General features: G+C 37.5%; 1 protein-coding gene across 1 annotated transcript in view; it reads right to left on the bottom strand.

Moving 5' to 3' along the window:
* The window catches only part of LOC139738391 (CD151 antigen-like), a 30,597-nt gene extending 18,041 nt beyond the window's left edge, over positions 1-12,556 (bottom strand). The window contains exon 1 of the mRNA XM_071649026.1: positions 12,460-12,556. The gene's annotated coding sequence lies outside the window, so the exon portion shown is untranslated. The remainder of the gene's footprint in view (positions 1-12,459) is intronic.
* Positions 12,557-15,723: the final 3,167 nt, after the last annotated feature.

Here is a 15,723-nt window from a genome sequence, read left to right as displayed (position 1 = left end):
GCTGACACTTTGACAGAGTGCTGGACCCAGTCCATATTCTTCCTTTTCTTTTCTTTTTTCTTTATTACAAGCAATATATCAGGTTTCAAAATCTGCACCTGAACTGGCACCCTCCTCTTTCATCAAAGTATTAAAAAGGATACATACAATGTACTTCAAAGTGGCGACCAGCTGTGCCCAGCAACCAATGTACCAGCAAAAGTCACTTTTGGGAGAGAAAGAATAATATTAACCCCGCAAAGGACTACTGTTAGACACTACAGACCATGAACATCCCATGAAAGAGGTCCGGTGGTGTAAGGGTTAAGGAGTCTCAGCAGTCCCTGCCAGCATCCAATAAAGAACTATCTTTAAAAAGGATTTTATGGCAAGAGGTACTTGCCCTAAAGATAAGAGAGCAGGTGTCAAATTTCATATGTCAATGTCTGCAGTATAGGCCTTCAAGAGTGCTCAGTACAATTCTAATGTTTTCTCAGAATAATCAAATATTTTCAGTCACACTTGGTGAGAGTGTTTTTGACTAGCCCTTTCAAAGGTTTCTGAAGATGTCATTTACACAGTGTGTGGAGTTCTTTTGTCAACCTCTCCTCCCCCCCCCCCCCCAAAAAAAAAAAGGTTGATGAAAGTAGGGGGAATATCACCACCTCAACTAATTAGCAGTAAGATACACTCTGTATTACACATGCATATGAGGTTTTAACCCCACATAAAACTGCTCCAAAAGACTGAGAAATAATCTACTACTCTTTCATTTCATGCCAAACTTTGTTGAAACCCCAAACATTGTGTTTTACAAAGTTTGAAATTGTTCCTACTGTTTGGAGCTAACTTGAACATGAGTAAAAATTTATAGCATAACACTCTTTACTCATTATATTTACAGATATAATTTAATTTGATTGTTATTCAGCTTTTGTCACTGCAGTTGCTAGGCTCCTAACAAATTGCTAATTACGTGGGGAGCAGGCAACAGCTATGTGTACACGTACGCCAGTTCTGATCCAATGTATCAAAAAAACAAAACAAAAAGAAAACAGGCATAAACCTACATACTTGGAAAGACCACAAAAACCGCAACAATCATTGTGATTAATCACCTCTGGAAAAATGCCAACAAGGAATGAAAAAATAACATATTTATGATTACAACCTTACCACCATACTTAAAAAAAGAAAGGAATATACAGGTACACCCTCACATACTAGTTGCCAATTCTGAAACCTCTTAGTCCTATTAAAAATATCTTATGAAATGTACTTCACACATGTTTTGACAGGTCAATGTCATACCAATTCCAGTGCTAATTTGCTCGTGTCCTTATGTTCTTTTATTTTTATAAACTGGCATCAATGGTGAATGTTTTGCACTCACTGACTTCAGAAATACCAACACACTGATATTGAAACTAAAGAGTGTTTTAGCAAAGTGCATATCAAGACGAAAACAACATGTAACTTGTTTGTCTAAATATTCAGTGGGAGGAATGCATAGAAACGGCCGCTCAACCCACAAAAATATTTGCGTGGGGGAAAACATCATAAAGTTTGTGCAATGGCCTGTGGAACGCATACATCCCAACTGTTTTTGCTATTGCTTGTGAGTTTACGCATACACTTCATGTTTATATCTTGCTATTAGTTTGTAAGTTTACCCTAATCTGTACTTAATCATCAAGAGGTGTGCATAGGATTGTATGAAATTAGCCAAATTTTAATATATTCCATGAATGACTATAAGATGAATTAATATTTGTCTAACATACAATGTACAATATACAATACATCCATGTCCCATCTACTTTATAGAGTGCATGGTCTTCCAATCTTCAGCATCATTCTAGTACCATGTTCAAACAAATAGAGTGTGCATGACAAACCACTTTCTAGTCAAGAAATCTCTTTAAAGGGATGGTATAGCTTTGGTTGAGATGGGGTATTCAGATTTTCCTTTTTTTTTTTTGCAAGATAATTAGAAGCCATTTATGAAATATAAAAAAGCATACAACTCTAGAGGAATTAAAAGTTCTTTTGATGAAAACTGGTTCTGAAATGGCTGCGATATGAAAACAAACTGGTCCTAATAAAATATGGGTCCACCTTCTATTAGGATCTCTTCATTTTTTGATATCTCAACCATTTCAATACCAATTTTCATCAAACACACTTTGAATTCCTCTGTACAGCTGTATGTTCCTTTATTTTTAGAAGATGTTTCTCATTTAATACCTCACAAGAAGTTGGAAACCAAAAGTCCCATCTCAACCAAGTCTATTCCATCCCTTTAATATCTTACAGTTACATTTGTAGGTGTGGTGTGTTATTTTTCTGTTTTTTATCATACCTGCACTGGAGTGTTTGTTTGTTTGTTTGTTTGTTTTGTTTTTCATTGTTGAATACCAAATTCAAGATCCTGCAGCTCTGGCAAGGTACATGTATATAGTATAAGTATGTTCAAATTGCAAGTACTGAAATCAGCCCCAAAACATACAAAAAAATCCTACATGTATAAAAGAAAGAACTTTTTCTATCAGAAGCAAATGGGAACTGTAAGCTGTCTAAATTATCTGATGTAGTCTGAAACATATCTACAAAAGTAGCACAAGTATGGAGAATATCACTAATAATATCACACATATTACATATAAAAAGCTCTTTAATACTTTTTTCAGTAAGATTCGTTTTCTTTCTTGATAGCATTTCTGCCTTTCTTTCTTTCTTCGGGATGATTCATATTAGCAGTGAAGCGGATGGTTGGCCAGTGGCAGGGTGGATGTTAATATCTGGCTCACATAAGTGCTTTTTTTGTCACGCTCCACACCCCAGCGCCTTCCACGGTATGGCATGCTGGGTTGGTGGTGATATTTACAAACTGGGCGGATATCATCTATTGACAAATGTATATTATCTATTTCTTTCTCTCTACCTCTCTAATTTTACATCTGTGCAAATAGCTTGGCCATGCATGTACAATGTTGATTGCTATGATATCATAGCAATGCAAAACTGCTCCATCATTTTTCTCTTTGAATATCATTCTTCATATGAAAATGAGTGAAGAAAGCTCTGAAAGTGTATGAAATGTAAAATGTTATAAATACAAAGTGTACAGTGAATAGTGCTAGCGTGCAGTCAAAATTCATACAAATCTGTGTTAAAATTTGCATGTTAAATTTTGTATCACTAGTAGTGACAGTAAGGGCAGCCACCAATTTTTCATGCAAATGTTTGATTTGATATGCTCAACCACAACTGCATCATTATTCATGTTTGCTATTTGTATTCCATTCTCCTTTTTTCATAAGTGACCCACTTCTTAGAGAAATATTTATATGCATTTTTAATGTTTTCATTCCATTCTTACACATAGCTTGATAATAAGGGAAACCATTTTTTTTTCTTTTGTAGGAGGAATTTGATAGCAATAGCACACATTGTATGTCATCATTAGAATTTAAAAAAAAGAAAAGTGATGTTGCCCCACCAGTATTTAAATACTAGTACGCCTAAAACTTCTACAGTGAACAGGAGACAGTTTGTGGAAATACTCCAATAAGAAAAATACAAAGTCTGTATTAAAATTTAAAAAAAGCCTGTAAATCAAGCTGCAGGAAGCTGATAGTGAAAACTGAATATCAATTTTATTCCCATTTAATGTGAAAGGAAACACAGAAAGAAAGACAAGTGGCAATGTAGAGGTGTTTCCGTCAAGAAGGGGTGAGTCATCTTGGCCAAGAGCATTTCAGATACAGGGACTGTAATAAAGTTTCACAAACCTCAAGTGCTTCAAATTTGGCAGAGCTGCCAACATTCGCATTTCGAAATCAGGCTGTTTCTAGCGAGAATGTTGGGACTTCCAAAGCACGGTCACTAAAATCTTCAAAACTGAAATTTTGGTGGCTTGAAAAAGAAATGTTTAAGATAGTGGCACAAAATAAAAGGAAATAAAACAATCAATTTTGAAATTTAAGTACTTGATTGGGTCATCAAAAGACAGCTATTTTGGAAATTTGGTAGCCTGCTTGGCATTGATATCAATTTTTTGTGGAGCCAGGCCACCACAAAAGTCGAGCCCTTAAGACATGTATTTCTGCAGTCTTTGCAGATTTCATAATTGCAGTACGATTTTGAATGAATCAATATGTTCATAGCAGAGTTCTTTCATGGGGTATGTTCATATCATATGTAATGTTTCTTAATAGCATAGACACTTTAAAGATTTTGTTTGAAGAGATGTGTTCAGTAATCTGAGAGACCATAAAAGGCTTCAAGTCTCATCAATGTAATTCCATTTCATTCTCTCTTTTTTTTTTCTTTTTTTCTGGGGGGAGGGTGTTAAGGGTACTGACATACATGTGTGTTTATCAATTTCAAGAATAGTGCCAGAAGCATACCATTGCCATAGTAACCACTAGAACATAAATAAACAAAGACTGAAAGAGGAAAAACTTTGCTATTGTCTTGCATCCATGGATACGGTGCATACAACTGTACATCTGCAGACTATATTTGGGCTTCTAAACCAGGGATGTATATCTCTTCATTTGAGTCATAAAGTCTGAAAGCTGGAATTGAATGTACACATCCTCTATGGGGCCACAAATGAGTCAAAAGAGCAATTTAATTGATTTGTCAATGTAATTTCAATGGATGTCAGTAACTGACAATAAGAATCATCTGAACGGACGTGATGTTGGAGATTGTTCAGGCTCATGGCTTTATTCTCATTATCACTGGTACATGTATATGAAGGTACATTGTACACATGTACAATTAAAGGACAAGTTCACCTTCATAAACATAAGGATTGAGAGAATGCAACAATATTAGTAGAAGATATCAGTGAAAGTTTGAGGAAAATTGGACAATCGATGCAAAAGTTATGAATTTTTAAAATTTTTGTGTTGGAACCGCTGGATGAGGAGACTACTACAGCTTGTGAGTCATATGCGTACAACAGTATAAAGAAAATGTAAAAGAAAATTCAACATATTTTCACTTTTTTCGCATAATAAAAGAGTTCTTGACTTGCCTCTTTCTAAAGGCAGGGGGAATAATATTGCCCATAACATTTGTCGGTAACGAATCAGGGGAATGTGTACTTTTTTCAAAAGATGGAATTTTGTGAAATTCTCTTTATACTTTCCTTATATTGTTGTACGCAAGTTATTCATACACTGCAGTAGTCTTCTCATCCAGCGGTTGCTGCACAAAAATTTTAAAAATTCATAACTTTTGAACGGATTGTCTGATTTTCCTCAAACTTTCAATGATGTGTTCTACTAATATTGCTACATTCTCTCAATCCTTATGTTTATAAAGGTGAACTTGTCCTTTAATGTACATGTATTGCCAATACGAAGGCGAGGGGACCCCACTTTCAGATTCAGTCAGGATGTTGATTTAACGCATTGCATCACAGCAACCGGAAGCCCTTCCTCTTGCCAGTAATACAGAGTTTACGAATCCCAAGCCGAGAGTCTTCGAGTTTTGACTTCCTCTTTGAGAGATTCATATCAATTACCGCCCGAAAAGAATGAAGGAAGCTGACATCATTAAAACTTTTGAGCTCCTATCATCCCCTGATCCACACTCACCTTTCTTGAACCCTTGCACTAGGCAGCAGCTTGCTTTCTATTTCCCATTGCATTGAATAGAGTAACTGCATGTATCCCATTCATTTGATGAGCACATTATATTGGTACTGATAAGGTAATGTATACATATTAAAAGTGGTGAATGAGAGCTACAGAACTAAAGAGTGAGTCTACCATGGTATACTTGTCTGCTTCACTGGAGATAATACATTGTATTTTTTTATGCTCTCACTTTGGCATAAAAGGTTTGTACATGTAGTTGAATTGCACTATTATTATAGTCACCTCACGACATCTGTGTAATTTTAAAAACACTGCAAAGATATAGCGTATAGTACATACCGTAATTCCCCATACTGTAAAACATGATATATTCGCGGCATGAATTTTTCGCGAATTGGAGCCGAAGGCCTTTTTTGCGGCATGAAATTTTTGCGAACTGCCACTGGCATTCAATGCATATAGTGTAGACAAGAACTTTCGCGTGCATTTTAATTTCGTGAATCTTGGTGCTCGCGAAATTCGCAAAATTAAAATGCACGCGAATATTCCTCATTTTACAGTGTATACCCATTGAGGACGGACTGATTTTGCTACAACACGCATTCCCTATAGCAGGGCTCGACACTAACGGTGGCCCGGTGGCCCGGGGCCACCAAAAATGAAAGTCGGGCCACCAAATTTGAAAAAAAGGGCAAATTTGGTGGCCCGCATTGGGCCACCAAAATTTATTGAAAAGTATGTCAATAAATTTGTAACTTTGTGCGCCGGAAATTAGCAGTTAAATTTGTTTAAAGGATGGATGAAAAGGACTGAATGAGTGCCTGAGAGTGAGTGTTGCAACTTTGTTGAAGTCTATTTATGAGTAGATATGTTCAACTTCTAATTCTTACTATCATGAAGCTTAAATATTTGACTCATAAAAACAGGGACTTTTAATGTTTTTATTGGGTTTTTTTTCGGGACACCAAATCTTTCTCTCGGGCCACCAAACATTTGAAATTCAGGATTTTGGTGGCCCATTGGGCCACCAAACAAAAAAGTTAGTGTCGAGCCATGCCTATAGACACCTGCCCGAGTATATTCAGGACTGGTCCTCAACGGGTTTAAAAAACAGCGACTAGGGTATAAAAATTAAACAGTTGTACGTGAACGGTATTCCTGACACAATGAACCACTGACAAAGCCCCTAGACATTCATTGCCGTTCCAAAATATTTGCACCTGATCAATGAGGAGTAGACACTGATCAGTGGATGTGCCAAGACCTGAACACAAGGCATAAACTGCTGATGAAGGATCAATCCTTTATCTTTGCTTTTCCCTTCTCATCCTCTTTGTTCTTTCTCGTCTTCTTCTCCCATTTATTCCTTCCTTCCTTCCTTCCTTCCTTCCTACATTGTACCTACCTATCCATGTTCCAACCCATCCCCTTCTTCCCTTTTAAAGTACAAAGTGTACTCGGCACACGCCCCTAATTCCTTGACGAATATGAATACAAATACCATCACACTGAAATGACTTACCACTGCCCGATTAACATTGACATTGGCATTGGCATGGCATTGGCATTCACAGATTACGCTGTGAAGAGAAAAATGACTTCATATTGCTCGAAAAGCATGTAAAATCATATCTACTTTCAGAAACAGTTGCTTTCAGCACTAAATAGCGGATTGAATGGAATCCTTTCTTTCCTTTAAGCCCTGAAAAAGGAGTACAATGTTTACAACCACAGCTTCAGAAAATGCCACGTGAAATTGTAGTCCTCTAGAAGAAAGATTTATGAGGCATATTAATTTCCTACTGCAGGTGCTACACTATAGGCAACTGGTCAAAATTCATACACACACACCCTATCCAAACTTTGTTTGAAATCAATGCATTCTAGGTACAGATTCTCATTTTCACACTTGCTGCAAGAACACTAGTAACTGCAGCACTCGCTACAAATAATTGACTTATAAAAATCAAGCATCTGCGACAGTCGTTTAACTTGAGTGGCATCGTCTGGGTGGTAGCATGATACATGTATCAGTAAGCAGATATTACATGTCGCAATCTTCAATAAAGTGTTAGTTGAGGAGGAAGAGGGTGTAGCTGTTCTCAAAATGTGAACGACACCAGACGCTTTCATCTCTACTTGAGGTGTAACATACAGTAAGCATGGGGAATCCCCAAGCTTCATGAATGCAATTGTGCAATGCTGGTAGTTACTAATCGTTATGGGTTAAACTTGTATCACTAGAACTTGTGTTTAAGGGGATGGTATAGTTTTGGTTGAGATGCGGCTTCAGGTTTCCAACATTTGTTTGTGAGATAATGAGAGACTATTATGAAATATGTATGAAAGAGCATATAATTCTAAGTTTTGAAATGGTTGAGATGTATCCAAAACAAAGGGATCCTAATGAAAGGTGGGGCCCATCTTTTATTAGAATCGCTTCGTTCTACTTTGCTTTTGGATATCTCAGCCATATTCAAAACCAATGAACTTTTCATTCAAGACTCTCAGTACTGTATGCTCTGTAACATTTCATTTAATTGGTTTCTTGGTATCTCGCAAAAAGTTATAAGCTCAATCCTCATCTCAACCAATACTATACTATTCCTTTAACAAATAATGTTGACTTCCAAATCAAGCACTTGCCACAGTCCTTTAAGTGGCATTACCTGGATGGTAGCACAATATCAGTAAACAGACATTACATGTCGCAATCTTCAGTATTACTCAGCTGAGGAGGAAGAGGTTCTAATGTACAAGTAGCTGTTCTCAGACTGTTACTGAAACGACAGCAGATGCTTTACAATGTATGAAAACAGAGGTGTACACATGTAACATAAACCTGGGGAATCCCCAAGGTTCAAGAACATGTGCAGTGCATGTAGTTCATTTAAACTAAATTGTTAAAAGAGTTAAACTTCCGTCACCCAAACTTGTGTTTCAGCCAAATTACAGTCTCAGACTGTATATTTTGTGCATACAGTAACAGATTTACATGAGGTGTACAATGTATCTTCTCTGAACTATCATTTTACTAATTCAATGTGTATCATCATTTCCATTTTTGATACAGCTTGCCCATTAAATGAAAAAAAAGTGTTTACATTATATCCCAGTTTGTAATTCTTGGAACTACAGAGATAGATTTGATATAAAAAAACAAAATTGACTGCACTTCTAAAAGAAACTGAAAATTGAAAAATAGCAAAATAGCACACTCAAGTAAAAATTTGTTTACACTGAAAGAAAACACAATATCATAAAAAAATACTGAATATTCATACACTAAAAGAGAATCTCTAGATATATACAACTTTTGTATTCAGTCTTGTCAAATCTTGAGAATCTTTGTAAAATACTGAGTTTGGAAAAGAGCCATTGTTTTCAATCATAGAGGACCTTTACATTTATACTTTTCAGTATACAGAACTCTAGACATTACAAAAAATAATAATTATTATAATGAACTTCTGGGCTGAAAATGAAAGACTATCGACTATGTGGCCACTGGGCAAACATGCAAAGAAAGGGTGTGGCTGTTGTCGGCGGCGGGGGAAGTGCCGCTGATATTTCCTGCACCTCCCCCACCAAACAAGCAAACAGACATGGAACAGATCGAGCTCTCTGCCCACTGGGTGAGGGGGAGAGGGACAAAGCTCTATACTATACAGGAAACAGAAGGGGAAAAAATATATCATGCCTGTGCTGCAGTTTAACATTTAAATGTACAAATATGGCATTTTTTCCCCAAGGCTGGAGACAGTGCACCGGGAATGCTTCAGACTGAATATCAATTTAGAAGCGATGCAAAATACATTGTAGCTGGCAAGTTCTTCATTCCCACTGGCACTTTGTAGGAGGCAATAAGGTACTGCATTTAAATACACTTTAAAAAGTGTAAATAGCAGAGAAAACAAACTCAAACAGAATTCATTGTATGAAACTTAGCAAGGACAAAGACTGAAAAATTAACAAAGATAAACAAAGAGATCCTTGTGTACACAACCACATGAAGGGGGGAGAAAGAAAGAGCAAATACATTGCTGGATGAACATGCACAAACTAAAACACACATATCTAGCTCACTTGTGGTTGCATGCTTCATTTATTACTATATAAAGTGAGTACATGTAGGTAGTGTGACTGAAATCTACCCACAAAAAAAAATGAATTCACACTATATGTACAGTACAAGAAAATCTGATGATACCATTTGTTCATTGGTAGGCCTACTTTAAAAGTCAAGCAGTGAATTAAAGACAGTGTTGTTTAATACCTACAAATTTGACAAGCTATGCTTTTAGTTGGGTCACCCCATTTCTGTTAACTTATCACTATAAGTACCCATTCTGTTAATTCATGCTGATATATTACTGTAATATTATGTGTCAATACGTAAACATCAATGCAATGCAATGTAAATGGAAATGAAATGAATAAATTCAATTCAATTCAATTCAACAGAAATCTCTAGATACAATGTAATCCTGTCTTCTTCTCTGTATGAAGAGTCTACACTGTATGTCATGTGAAAATGCATCATCTCTATTGAGGATCCAGTATGCAGTAAATGTCTGAATCTAATCATTTTGACCACTTCTGCCACTATAAACACATTGAGTATTGTCATTGTATGAAGACTGGGGCTATGATATGGGGCAATCGTGCACAAATCTTGCAGTTGCACTGATTGTAGAGTCTAAGTGCATGAATATATAAATATGTATGTAGGCCTATGCGCACTTTTGAGAAGCCGGGTGGTGAGGTGATTTATGAGAGGTACAAGTGATCCTTTGTGAAATTTTATATAAATTCATGTAGTCCTACCCAGCTAGATACAGCTGTACCGCCACCGGGTACACTTTCAATGTTCAATCACAGAGACTCCAACCCCAAGCACCCTCTGATCTGGAGATTCTCCCGCCCGAAACCCCAGCAAACGGGAGACTCCAAGTTGATGTGTGCGAAGCGCGAAGTTCCTAGGATTCTAGATGTTCTCTGGTGCTAACTAAGGCTAATTTTTTCAACATATGATAGAAATAAGCAAGAAATCCTTTCCACCGGGAGACACAGAGCCAGGGCGGGAGAAATCAAATCTCAAACGGGAGAACGGGAGATTGTGCAAAAATGGGCTTTCGGCGGGAGATCTCCCGTCGAAAACGGGAGAGTTGGAGTCTCTGCAATCAGATGGAGGGAAGGCGAGGTGAGGACTGAGGACTGAATTATTTTGACACTTTTTTGTGTGTCTTTTTTGGTAGCTTAAACTGTCTGGGACAAGAACATTTTAATTCAAATACTCATCAGGTTTTTGGCAAGCTATCAGAACTACATTGTATCACTCACATATCAGCATCGCTTGGGTCGGTGGCATCTTGCGACATGACCACAATAACACACCGCGAAGACCACACTCTACATCTATGGAAGCAGGAGCCCGTCAAAAACATGGATATACGTCGCGTAGCAATTCGAATTACTACGCGACGTAAATAATTACGTCGCGTCGTAATTCGAATTACTACGCGACGTAATCATTTACGTCGCGTAGTAATTCGAATTGCTACGCGACGTAATTCCGAATTACTGCTCAACGACTTAACGTCACGACATAAAATGAATTAGTGTCATGTTGTAATTCCCATTGCTACACAACGTAAATAATTACGTCGCGTAGTAATTCCAATTACGACGCGACGCAAATAATTACGCTGTGTTGTAAATAATTACAACGCGACGTAATTCCGAATTACTGCTCAACGACTAACGCAGCGAATTAACGTAGCGACGTTAAATCAACCAATGGGATCGTTCCTAATAGCGTGTGAAAAACAGGTAGTGAAGCGCATGCAATCCGTTCACTGCGTGCTGGTGAAAACCGGAACTGACTATACAGCAGGATGGTGGAAGTTCCTTTTCACCTCCCTGCTATACAGCGAGCCATATGCCATTTCGTTGACAGTACAATCCTATGAAATGTTTATAACCTAAATTATTGGGCCTACATTGCATCAGAAATATATGTATTCAAGGTATACCAGCTAACCAAGTACTCTGTACTGACAAACATGCTGTAGGAAATGAGTGTCTCGCCCTTTGGCACGTGCACCGTGATGCATCAATGAGCAAATAACGAACGATTTCATTGGTTGATTTAACGTCGCTACGTTAATTCGCTGCGTTAGTCGTTGAGCAGTAATTCGGAATTACGTCGCGTTGTTATTATTTACAACACTACGTAATTATTTGCGTCGCGTCGTAATTGGAATTACTACGCGACGTAATTATTTACGTTGCGTAGCATTAGGAATTACAACATGACACTAATTCATTTAATGTCGTGACGTTAAGTCGTTGAGCAGTAATTCGGAATTACGTCGCGTAGCAATTCGAATTACTACGCGACGTAAATAATTACGTCGCGTAGTAATTCGAATTACGACGCGTAGTAATTCGAATAACGACGCGACGTAATTATTTACGTCGCGTAGCAATTCGAATTACTACGCGACGTATATCCGTGTTTTTGACGGGCTCCTGCTTCCATATACATCAGCACATCAATCTCGTCTCGCTTCTATGTGACTCTCTGCACTCTGGAATCGAATTCACTCACACTCGTATCAGCTCACCACCCATTTCCAAGTGTACCACCACAAATGTACGCCTACCCACACTACGGCTACGGAGTACGGACACCTACGAAGAATTTCCTCCAGAGTCCAGCTCCAGCAATCCCTAACGTTAAGCACGTCGCCGCGCTCGATTTCATTTGAAAATGCATGATTTGTGCTTATCACTAAGATGCAATAAATGCCAAAATAAACGTCAGAACACAAAAGTCACTACTAAATATTCAACTCACCTTTGACTTGGTCTCTGATTACAGGGGCAGTTTCAAGTGCAAGTGGCGTCCACAACAGATGCAAGTTCCACGTACTACAGAGTATAGTATCTCAGAGTGTGTGTGTGTGAGTGTTTGTGTGTGTGTGTATCGAATTATAGCAAGACAAGTGTGCTCCTACTATGGTACACTGTTCCCCTTTCCACTTTTCCCGGCGCCGCGCAGCGCCTGGTGGACCGTTGATGGGTATGACCAAGAAGTACATTGTACCTCCTTGGTATGACATTACATGTACCACCATGATTCAACGGATTCAAACAGCTGAAGAAAGGCATAGGGGGACTTACTCTAAATATAGGATAATTGATTAATTCAACCCCATAGAATTGTCAGTAAATCAGCAAACAATCTACTTGGTCCTACCCTCAAAAGTTTCATGTTCTTTCATCAACCGTCAAGTTAAGGCATTTAAAACTAAAGACTTGCAAACGATGGATCAAATATACTTGTAATGGACTGTTTACAAAGGAAAGAATACACTTGCTCTGTTCAAGGTCATTATCTAGAAAGCCCTTTCTCTAGCTGTACAACAGCTTACACGTAACCTTCCACACTGCATTCATTACCATGAAGGAACAGAAGAGTAAAACAAAGAGAAACCAACATGCAATCAATTCTCCAGATTTGTTTGATTTAAAAAACAAAACTTTCAATCTACACACACACACACACACACACACACACACACACACACACAAGTGTACCCACACATACTATAATATGCACAATAACTTGCTGGGAACTGTATTTCATTTTTCCTGTTGTATTCCATAGCCAACACACATATACAGAAACTCACACACACACAAACACACACACATACACACACATGTGATACACACATGGATTTTATGGAGGACTGTACCACTTTCTTTTGCATTTCACAACTTACATGTTTCCTCAAATATTCTATACCCCACACAGCATTGCAGAGTGCAGGCGATCATTGCAGACAGTTGTTCTCTGCACCTAAAAACTTTAATCCATGTAAATGCACACTCGCGCACACACACACAAACACACACCTACACATAATTGTATTTATGTGAACAATGGTTATAACGTCAATGCCTGCAACTGACAAAATATTCAACACTTGTGAAACAGTGGTATTGCAAGTAAAATAAGACAAATGATGTCAATTTATTCCCTCCTCACATTCACATTACAAAGCCAATAGGCATTAACTCTATTCAACACAGATTATAATCTCTGCCTCAATCGTAGACACAGTAGTTCTGATCAAGGCACAACACAAACTAGCAAAAGTTGCTCACTTCAGCACTCACAAAATCTTTGAGCATTTGAGGGAAAAAAATGAATATCTTCAAATTTGATTGAAGAGTGCCACATACAGCAGCATTGCAGCAGACCTAATTAGATGCAACCTAAGGACTTAGTAAATGAAACACAATTAAAAAAAAGAAGGCAGAACAATTGCTTCCAATGAGCTTCCTACGATTGCGCTACTGCAGCCGAACGGACAAATCATTTCAAATTTTGCCACGATTTCACACTCGAGTGACACCTAACATTACGACAAGCACAAAATTGAAAATGAACATTGCAATCCAGGATAGCTATGGATATGAAAACATTCATTATTAAATCCTTATACTGTTTGGGTGCAAAAGAAAAACAAAAGCCAATTCCATCTTAAGTAGAGCAACTGAGAACAATTTCAACATATCTCAAGACATGCAAGCAAGCAAGAGTTATGGTAACAAAATCAGAACTTTACAAAAGAACCAGTGCACTAAAGAGTGGATCTAAAAAATAAACAGTGACGACATTGCTATACTTTTGGTCTTAACCCTAAAAAGACTGGGCTATTTTGATAGCTCGAAAGACTGGGGGGGGGCCTAAAGGGCCCCCCCTTAAGATCTCGGCCGCGGATCGCGCGATCGCCGCGGAAATTTGCACAATGGTAGTATGCGATGTAATCTACAAGATCGTATATTTAAATTTTCCAAAATAGTCTTCTTTTATTTTATTTTGATTAATTATGCTAATTTATGCGAGAAATCAGACTTTTTTATCTAAATCAGTAAATAAAGCTCCAAAAGTGCTCATTTTTGGTATAGATATTCTTTGTAGCATTCTTAGCAAATGTACCTGAAAAAAAATTCGGTATCAAAATTAATTTCTTATTAATTTTATTGTTTCATGAATTTCTTATGTATTTCTTTGTTTTTTCGACCTTTTGTTTTTGTTGTTTTTTTCAGCAAAATTTGTGGCAGACCCTTTTTGAAGCATAATACTACTAAAACAAATTGATTTTAGCCATTGAGAGTAAAAATAAGCATATTTATATGAACCATGTGATAAAACTCAATTTGTATTGACTTTGTACACAAAATCACATTTTTGAGCCATTTTCGGTCTCACGTGCATGTACAAAAAGTTATGTAACTTCAGAACCGTACCCCCGGGCGTCACAAATTTGGTGTCAAAATGTGCGGGAAACTCAAAAGAAAAAAGTCATAGAGCATCGCGGCGAGAGCATTGCGTGTTGCTGAGTAATCGCGCGAAATGTCGAGGGGGGGGCCTTTTAGGCCCCCCCCCAGTCTTTTTAGGGTTAAAGCAAAATCTTCAGTCTTCATTGCCATACGATACATATATCCATAGATATTATTTCCTCCAGACAGTTTCTCAAAAATCACACTTGGGCTCAAACATTTAATATAAACATTCATGGCCTGTCCAATGAGTACGGGGGTATTCAGGTTGAAGAAAGATTAGGGATATGCCATGTGATTTATTCTGGATGTTGAAATACCATATATGCTTCAATGTAAAATTTTCACTCTCCAAGCTACACAAGAACAGCTCAGTTTATATCATGTCAAGAAAAATAAATGCACACATATTATATTTATATGTTCTGTATAATATACATCCAGCAAATTCATGGCATTAATATTGGTCAAGAGATCAAAATCAACCTAAATCAATCAACTCTTTTCAAGAACTCATCGAGTCTTCAAAATTCTGTTCAGCGATGGACACCACATTCTATGACACATATAATCATACCCCAGAGCAAGAATCTTTTTTTTTTTGGTAGTGGGAATTCCACAAACTCTACAAAATTCTCCTTGTTTGGAGCTTTCTTTCGACACCAGAAGCATAATTACACAACCATTTGGGAATTACGCAACCATATTTGGATATCACAATGCCATACTTGCAGTCTTAGTGCAAGATACCTCCCTTTAAACACAG

The sequence above is a fragment of the Diadema antillarum genome, unplaced genomic scaffold, assembly GCF_040938485.1.
Source record: "Diadema antillarum isolate AM-2024a unplaced genomic scaffold, OU_Dant_1.0 seq00000740_RagTag, whole genome shotgun sequence".
NCBI classification, from domain to species: Eukaryota; Metazoa; Echinodermata; class Echinoidea; order Diadematoida; family Diadematidae; genus Diadema; species Diadema antillarum.
This window is presented reverse-complemented; position numbering and strand designations above follow the sequence as displayed.